The sequence below is a fragment of the Lipotes vexillifer genome, unplaced genomic scaffold (assembly GCF_000442215.2).
Source record: "Lipotes vexillifer unplaced genomic scaffold, Lipotes_vexillifer_v1.1 scaffold402, whole genome shotgun sequence".
Lineage (NCBI taxonomy): Eukaryota > Metazoa > Chordata > Mammalia > Artiodactyla > Lipotidae > Lipotes > Lipotes vexillifer.
Window position 1 is genome coordinate 2,627,815 of NW_006798409.1, and position 8,550 is coordinate 2,636,364.

Below are 8,550 nucleotides of genomic sequence, written 5' to 3' on the forward strand. Positions count from 1 at the left end.
CCCCCCCCCCCCGCCCCTCACTCTGTCCAATCCACACCCCAGGCCTGCCAGCTCTCCTTCCTAAGCGGCTCTGGACTCCATCCGCTTAGGAACAGATACCTGCAAGGCCTCTCACTTCCTCATTTCGTCAGGCTCTGAACATACTCTTTCTTCGAGATTCTAGAACATTCCCACCACCACCACCTGGCTAACTCCCATTCACCCATTAGGTTAGCAGCCTAACCCTCAATTCCTCAGGGAAACCCCCTCCAGTCCCTGGACCAGAAGAGGGTCCCTGTTCACACCCTGACCCTAATAACACTCGGCTCAGCTGGAGTTGAGCCCCACCCCCAGGAACAGTGATGGACTTGGCGTCAGCCCTAGGACGTGGCCAAGTGCCTTGCACGTGACAGGTGGTCATGATACATTTCTCTCAGGTAGTCCTCATGTCACCTGCCTCAAGACATACCCCCTCCCTCCAGCTAGTAAGACACTTTACTTCATAGTAGGGCTCTCCATTTATAAATTCTTCTTCCAGGGTTAGGACTGATTGCTTTCTTTGATTCGGAGTGTCTTCTCCAGGCAGCAGGGGAGATGTTTCAAGTTCACTCCGGTTTTATCCGACCAGTGAGGGGAGACACTGCTAGCGCCCCGCTCCTAGTGAAAGCCAGGCAGGGCCTCACCCACAGAGCAAGCTGAGCTGCGGAGGACCGCAGCTGGTGACTACGGGGGAAGCCTCACGAGACAAGCCCTAACTTGACTCCTCCTGGACCAGTACAGATATGAAATCATTGCCCTTACACGTGGGCAGGAGGCACCTTCAGAGAAGCGTCCACGGTCTCAGCAGCGCCCACCTCCTCACGCCGGGGGCAGGACCTGGGCGACAGTCGTACTGAGTCAGAGAGCGGTGGTGCTGAAGACCGTGTGAGCCCCCCTGCAAACGGCAGAGCATCTCTCAGGTCTGACAGCAGTCTTAGATTCATCCCCATCCTACTCTGATCTGAGGTGTGCAGTCAGCACCAGGGCTCCTGCTGGCCAGGCCCTCACACCAAAGGCATGTCCAGAGGGCAGAGATGTGCCAGCAGGTCAGGGAAAGACGGAGAGCTACCAAGAGGCACAAAAGCAGCCCAGTTTGGTTTACAACAAGAAGGCTGTCCATTGTATGTGAAATTTAGGATCATGGGGAACTCTTGTCTCCCCAAAGCATTTTTTCTACCTCAGGGAAACATTTAAATCCATTATTCGATCCATCGTGAGCTCCATCCAGCTGCAGCCACAGGCCACGTTATGCACGTGCTCCTGTGCGGTAACGTCAACCACACACATATGTTCTAACTCGAAGGAACAGACTTTCTGTCTTAAGACATTTTTGTCCTTATGCTTGCTCTGAGGAAAGGAGGATGCCTTAGGAATGAAGAGAAAAGGGAGTCAAATTACAGGCCCCCAAGCTGGTGGAGGTACAGAGTCCTCAAACATATGAACAAAATAAAGAATAAAAACAAAAGAACCAAGCAGCAGCTAGCTCCTTAAAGCTTTTAACATGTGGGTTATAACTACGTTCTGAAAGCTTCCCCAATTATATCGCTGTTTATGAACTTGGGAACTGATATTTTACTTATCCTCCTTTCTCCCTAAGTCAAATCTCTTAAGGCTAAAAATGTAAGATATGCCTTCAAGTGCGAAAAGGGACGTGGCAAGAGGCCACTGGACCCATGATGGCCAGGTTGATTGACAGTGCTTGTTAAAAATGGGCCCTTTCCATACATAGTTAGGCCTCCAAACAGCTTCCTTTAAGTTACAGAGACAAATCCTTTATAAAACATTTAAATATCACACATTATATCAAAGCAAACTACAAAACACACAACCTCAAAATTCTGAAATAGATGTAGGTACTGTGCAGTAGCAAAACCAAGTAGTAAGGGAATAACATCCAGTTACAGACTCCAGAAATAAAAGTAAACTGGAAAGTAATCCTATTTAATCATTCATAGAGAACACTACTCAGTTTCCCATAGGATGCTTGTTAAATTTATATAGTAGATCCATTCATACTGTGGACTCAAGCTCTCTAGTTACAAATTATATTTATTGAGCACTTCCTACATTGTGCTAAGATTCTTATGTACATTATCTCAGTGAAGCCTGCATAAAATCCCAGAGTGGATACTACAGTTATTCCCATTTTACCAAAAAAATAAAAATAAAAGGAAAGTAAGGCTTAGAGAAGTAAAACAACTTGCCCAGGATAAGAGCACAGATAGCAAGGATTTGAACCCGATTCTAGAGTTGAAAACCGCGGCCACTGCACTGCGGAGCCCTCCAGAATGTCTGCATGCTCAGACCAGGTGGCTCATGCCCTGGAGAATCCGCCACTGGGCCGACAAAGACCACACGAGACTGAGGTGTGAAGCAGCACGGCCCAGCCCCACCTCTGGGAAATGAACTTAACACGTGCCATTCTCATGGGACATCTGAGAGCTACTGACAGGAGGGAAGATGACAAGAAACGAACTGTGAAAGGTTCACACACTTACATCTGCTATTTTTGCCTTTCCTGGAGGTTTGTTTGTAATCTTTTATAATGCAGGCTAAGTTGTGAATTTTAATTACCCATTGATATATATTTAATTATATACACTTCAATAATGAAACTATTTTAAAACGTTCTTCGGTTCAGACTCCTGTCCGGTTAGCCAAGCCCATCTCTGGGCCCTCCAAGTCACCCTATGCAAGGGCACAGTCACCGGTAAAGCCACTTAAGAAGCAGAGACCCAGGCCCCACTCCCAACTCTCTGAATCAAAAATTCTGGGAGGGTGATGAGCACATCTGTGATTTTATAAAGTTCTACGGGTGAGTCAGATGTGTGGCAGGGTTGAAAACTCGTTTTAAATTGATGAGCACTGATTTAACAGTTTGGTAAGATCACCTAGGGTTCACCAAACACACCGTTTCTTTCCCCTAGATCTTGCTTACGGATTTGCTGGGCAAATGGAGCAGTGCCTGAAGTCAACTATTTCACCCAGCTCAGGATCCTGTGCGTCATGTCACCTCTTCAACAGACTGGGGCTTGCCTGCGATGTACGTGAAGACTTTCTCCTTAGGGTCACTATTTCACTGTATCGTGCTTTAGATCTTTAAAAACATAAATAATCCTTTGACACCATCAGGAGTCATCTTAGTGTCCAGGGAGTTGACAAGCCCCATCCTCTCACCCAGCCTGCTATTGCATTCCTATGCAACAGTGAGTCAAGGGTGACTCACAAACTCACCACCCTGGGCTCTATTTTAACCAATTCAACACTCTCCTGGCAAAGCTGTTCCTTCTTGACAGACCTCCCTGCGCCCCAGCCCCGGGCCCAGCTGCTCGGCTGGTGTCACTGGCCCTGCCTGAGGAAGAACCGCCACACACCCAGGGCCTGCCCCTCTATCTTACCTTTGGCTCTGAATCCTCCCCCTTTGACTGCAGCTTCAGCTAAAGACCTGAGGCAACTATAGTGATTAATGAGGAAATATTGGGAGTAAAATTTACAAAAATAAAATAAAATTTTACACAAGTATTTTAAATAAACTGTGGTCTTTAAAACAAATGTATATAATTCCTACATGGCCTTTCTACATGTTGCAACCTGAAAAGTCCTCAAGTATCTTTCTAGATCTGAGAGCACACGGTTGACCACACCCGAGCCTGCATCACCCAAGGGCACATCTTCACCCGGAACGGGTGTGCGCTCACTTACGGCCCACCTCCTCCATCCTTCACCAGGGGCTTTGTCACCCATTTTTCCTGGCACACATTTAAACTGCATTTTACCAGCCAACAAGATTCCTACCGCAGTACCTCTGTTCCTTCAGAACCCAGCTGAGACTGGACACTGACATCCAGTTAAGGCACAAGGAAGCGAACTGGAGATTCATCTTCCCTCCTTGCTGCTCTGAAGCGGCGTCCCCAACTCCTGCTGCAGTTGGCAGGGAATTCATGACATGCCAAGACTGAAACTTAGTCATTCCCACCGCTCTCTTTAATAAAAGGTCATACCCTCAAGGTGTGAAATTATGTAAAAAACAAAACAAAAACCCTGTGTTTTGGGCTTCCCTGGTGGCGCAGTGGTTGGGAGTCCGCCTGCCGATGCAAGGGACACGGGTTCGTGCCCCGGTCTGGGAAGAACCCACATGCCGCGGAGCGGCTGGGCCCGTGCACCATGGCCGCTGAGCCTGCGTGTCCGGAGCCTGTGCTCCGCAACAGGAGAGGCCGCGTGCTGCAAAAAATAAATAAATAAATAAACCCTGTGTTTTCATGTAAAGAAGCTGATATTGAAATCTGTGGGGCTCTACCTAGTTATCTGGTACACATTTAAATCATTGTGTTTTAGTTGGTGAAATACTTTCGTCTCTGAAGATCTCAGGTAAGAAAACTGATGACAAACACCTCGGGCCCTCTCTGTGTTAAGATGAATGGTATCCCCCAAAATTATGATGCAAGAACACCTTAGCTCTTTTATCATGTTTTCCTGTGAGCGGCTGAAACCAGGGACCTTGGCTGTACATAATGCCAAAGAGAAAGAAAAACGCACAAACCGACAAGACCACTTACCGTCCTAAATGAGTCTTCCACAAAAAAAATAACGAGTGCTTTAAACAAAGGGATATGTAGGAATGACTACTAGAGTGTGAAAGCCCAGGTGATACCCACAAGATGGTTCTCCGGGGACGGGGAGACAGGTTACTGCTATGCATTATGAGGGATGATGAAGACTACAATAAGCTATGTTCTTAGGGTTTTCTTGTTCTTTGTACTAAAAATTACTTGATATATGTTTTCACCCTAGGAAACAAGTCTAGGGAAGGAGATCCATGGTTAAGAAAATGAGACCTTCTACTCTGCACTTCCTGACACCAAAGGCTTCCCAATGTCGAGCAATCCCAAGGATTCTAAGAAATCGGAATAGACTCAGTATACCGATCGGTTTTTCTCCTAACCCTAATCTTAAAATTTCAAACTTTTTTTTCATATATGGCACTAAGACCAAGTTCTGTATCTGGAATGAACCGTCTGATCTGTTAGCTTTGGTCACCACTACAAAAATGGATATAAAAATGAGTACTGAACTTGTATTCTGAGAGCTAACAAAGTAAAGCCAGGCCAAAAGGAAACTGGGGAACTAATCTAGAAGAAATTTAGCATTTACTATCTCATTACTGTATTGCCTTATTATAAGACTTATATAACAATAAGTTTAACAACATAGGAGCTGGGAAAGACGATACAGTAGCAAACAGAGTAGTCATCTTGTGGGCCTTATATAATTATTGTAGCCTTAATGATTTTTCACATGTATCAATAGTTCTAATATTCATTAAATAAAAATAAGCCTAAGTTTTTTGGAGTCTGATATACAAAATGTGCCACTTACCTATAAAATGCTCATTACCCTAAGAAAAACACTAAAGGAAGTTTCTTTCATACATGTGGTAAGTGCACTTTATGTAGACAATCTGAACTTTACAAAATCACATTTAAATTTACAGTAAGTTTTTTGCCTTCTGAAAGCCACCTTAATGTATACTTATGCAGGCTAACTTATAAAAAACAGGAGACTTTAGGTTAGGATTAATTCACTGTGGCAGGAATTCTAGACTTTCTTGTATAAAGTCCCTGATAGGCCCCCATCAAGGATCTGGGGAAAGAGGAACGATATTATTTGTATTTCCTCTTGCTTCCAAGCAGGTCAAATCCTAGAAAAAATCATCTAACTCTCACATCCATCCTAAACATTACGGCCTATGAGCACTTTGAATCAAAAGAGAAACTGTGAATATCAAGTAAAGAAACAATTTTAAAAAATCAAAATGGTCTGTTAAACCTCCAATGTTTACTTTCCAAGATTTTTGAAGCCTACGTTGATGTAACTACTGTTTTCCTTTCTACACATCTGACTAAACTTATAGTCAGTATACCTACCAGACCATTCATTACCTGGACCAGGTTAATTGCATAGAAAGATTTCGACTATGTTTACATTTTTCTTAAATTAATTTTAAAAAAGCATAGTAAAGAGTCTGAGGACAAATTATTCAACTGTTTATCATACATAAGACCGCATGACTATAATACAAAGGGGAGTTCTTTTTCATTTAACGTTACAATATACACAGCAAGTCCGGACCAGATCTTACAATCTGCACACAGGTATTTAACCTTTTCCATGCTGTTTATGTTTACAATGCACAGAAGTCCTGTAACCAAACCGTGTAGTAAAGCACACAAAACTGGACTGTAACATAACACAGTATGCAGAAGCATTGGATTTTATGACTTCCTTTATGTAAATAGCGGTTTAAAAACTGCTTTCGTTTTTTGGTGCTTGCTAAGATGTGGCAACCAGCACAGAAAGAAATGACCTGACCCATGTATCTTCACCTTATATTCCTAAACAGCAGTAACTACTGAATTCCTTTTGATATTGCTAGACTCAAGATGATGTCCTTTTATTCACTGTAAACTTTATGAACTACCGAGTTCAAAAATCCATCCACAGGCTTGACATTTAATTACAAAATAAATATGGATTTCCTGATTAACAACAAAAAAAAATTTTGTGGTTTATAAAAACTGATATTCCCAAGTTTCCATTCACAAAGTTTTAAGCCTTTTTTCTTTTGTCACTGATCACATATAAAAACCTGCTCTTGTTCAGAAAAAACTGATCTAGTCAGCCACATGGAATTGACCGATAAAAAGTAATGTGGTGTTTCTGCTGAGTTGTTTTGAACAGGGTTATCGGCAGAGGTAGATTACTGCTTCTTTTCTAGGCTTCTTTGATCCCGGACAGGTAAATTCCTTAATCTTCATTCTCCCAACTCAACCGCTCAAAAGTTTAACACCATAAAATTGGTCAATTTAAAATGGGAACACAAATTTAGCAACTGCCAGACTGTGTTACATTAAGGCAGCATAATCTCAAAACTAGGCACCTGTTAAACACCAGCCTGTTCCCTTTCAGGTCATGCATGAAAGTTTTGCTTTACTCGTGCTCATATTTTGGACCTGTTGGTGCAATCAAGGTCTTGCTTTCAAGTTTACAAGTAGGTTAATCAGGAATACAAGAATCAACTGCTGGTTCCACAGCTTCTGGATCCAGTGTCCCTTTACCTTCAGAAGCCTGAACACATTTAGGATGTAATAGCTGTTGTAATCTTGAGTTAGATGTCAATCTATTATGTTCAGTACACAGATTGCTGTAAATGTATTGGCTATGGATTCAACAACAGTTCCAGTTTTGTTTAAGCAATAGTACAGCCATAATTTTCAACTGACATTTAAAAATGGTCTAGTTACACCTTGTGTCAAAGTGCAGAACTGCTACATTATTGGTTACAGACATCTATGTGCTATAAAAACAGCTTTGGTACAATAAATTATCAAAAAAGAAAATAAATTTTTGTAAAATTCACAGCATAATTGTGAGGCAAAAAAGCAGTCACATAAAATTCTGCATTTTTTTAAAAATGTTCAGGATGAACAGAAGACATCTTTGTGCAGAAGAAATGGTGGAGATACCACGTGCCGAGAAAAAGCAAAAGAAAAAGTAAAAAGCAGGAAGGGACACAGCTGTAGCTATTTCCATCAAAGCAAACCACTACTTCTGTGACCTTCAACCAATAAGGAAGTCAACTTTATGACACACGCAAAGTGACCTTGCAATACCTTACAATTAGTGGGTCACAAAAGTCTATTTTAAAAGAAAGGCCTCTTGAATTACCCATTCTCTGTGTTTTCAGCATTAAGGACTGTCTGCAAAAGCATGTCCAAAAGTGATTGCATCTGAAATGGTAGGCTCTTCTAATTTCGAGTCCAAATCCATAAGGCCAAAGGTTATCCCAAAGACCGCCACTCAGACCTCCCCAGGACTGGCCACAACTGACCCGTTGATTGCTTCTCAGTGCACCTTGGTTAGGAGACCAGTCACGTTCCATTACTATCTCACTGTGGCCTCAACAACGGGAGACCCACAGGATCCCAGGCAATTGCTGCTTTGCTCCTCAGTAGGTTCAGACAGGAGAGTTCTGATCCCGCCACTTAGCATGCTTACTGTGCCTTACAAACTCCAATACAACCGTCCCTTCCATACAGCTGAAGGTGATGTTTGTGTGAGCTGGAGGTCCCTCTTCCTTACAGTACTGCATTTCCGTGCCCAAGTGTGTTTAGAGGACTTAAAAACCCAAATTTCCCACCCCCCACCCTAAACAAAATGAAAACAAAACAAAAACGGGAAGGAAAAACAAAAATGGAAGGAAAAACACCCTCATGGGGCCCTTTAAAATGCAAATTATGTGCAGTGCCTTTTATTTTAAAATTAGTTGGCAAATGATTAAGACCAACATCTGAACAACAACTTCTGTGGAATAGAAAGACAAAAACCCCACTACGACTGGGATGTGGCGAGTTAAAATGGGGGAGGCAAAAAGAGGACACCTCTGAGCTATCCGTGAAGATGGGTTTGGACATGGCTCTTTTAAAAACTTCATTGTCCCTTTGCAATCTTTCCAAGTTAAAAAAAAAAAAAAAA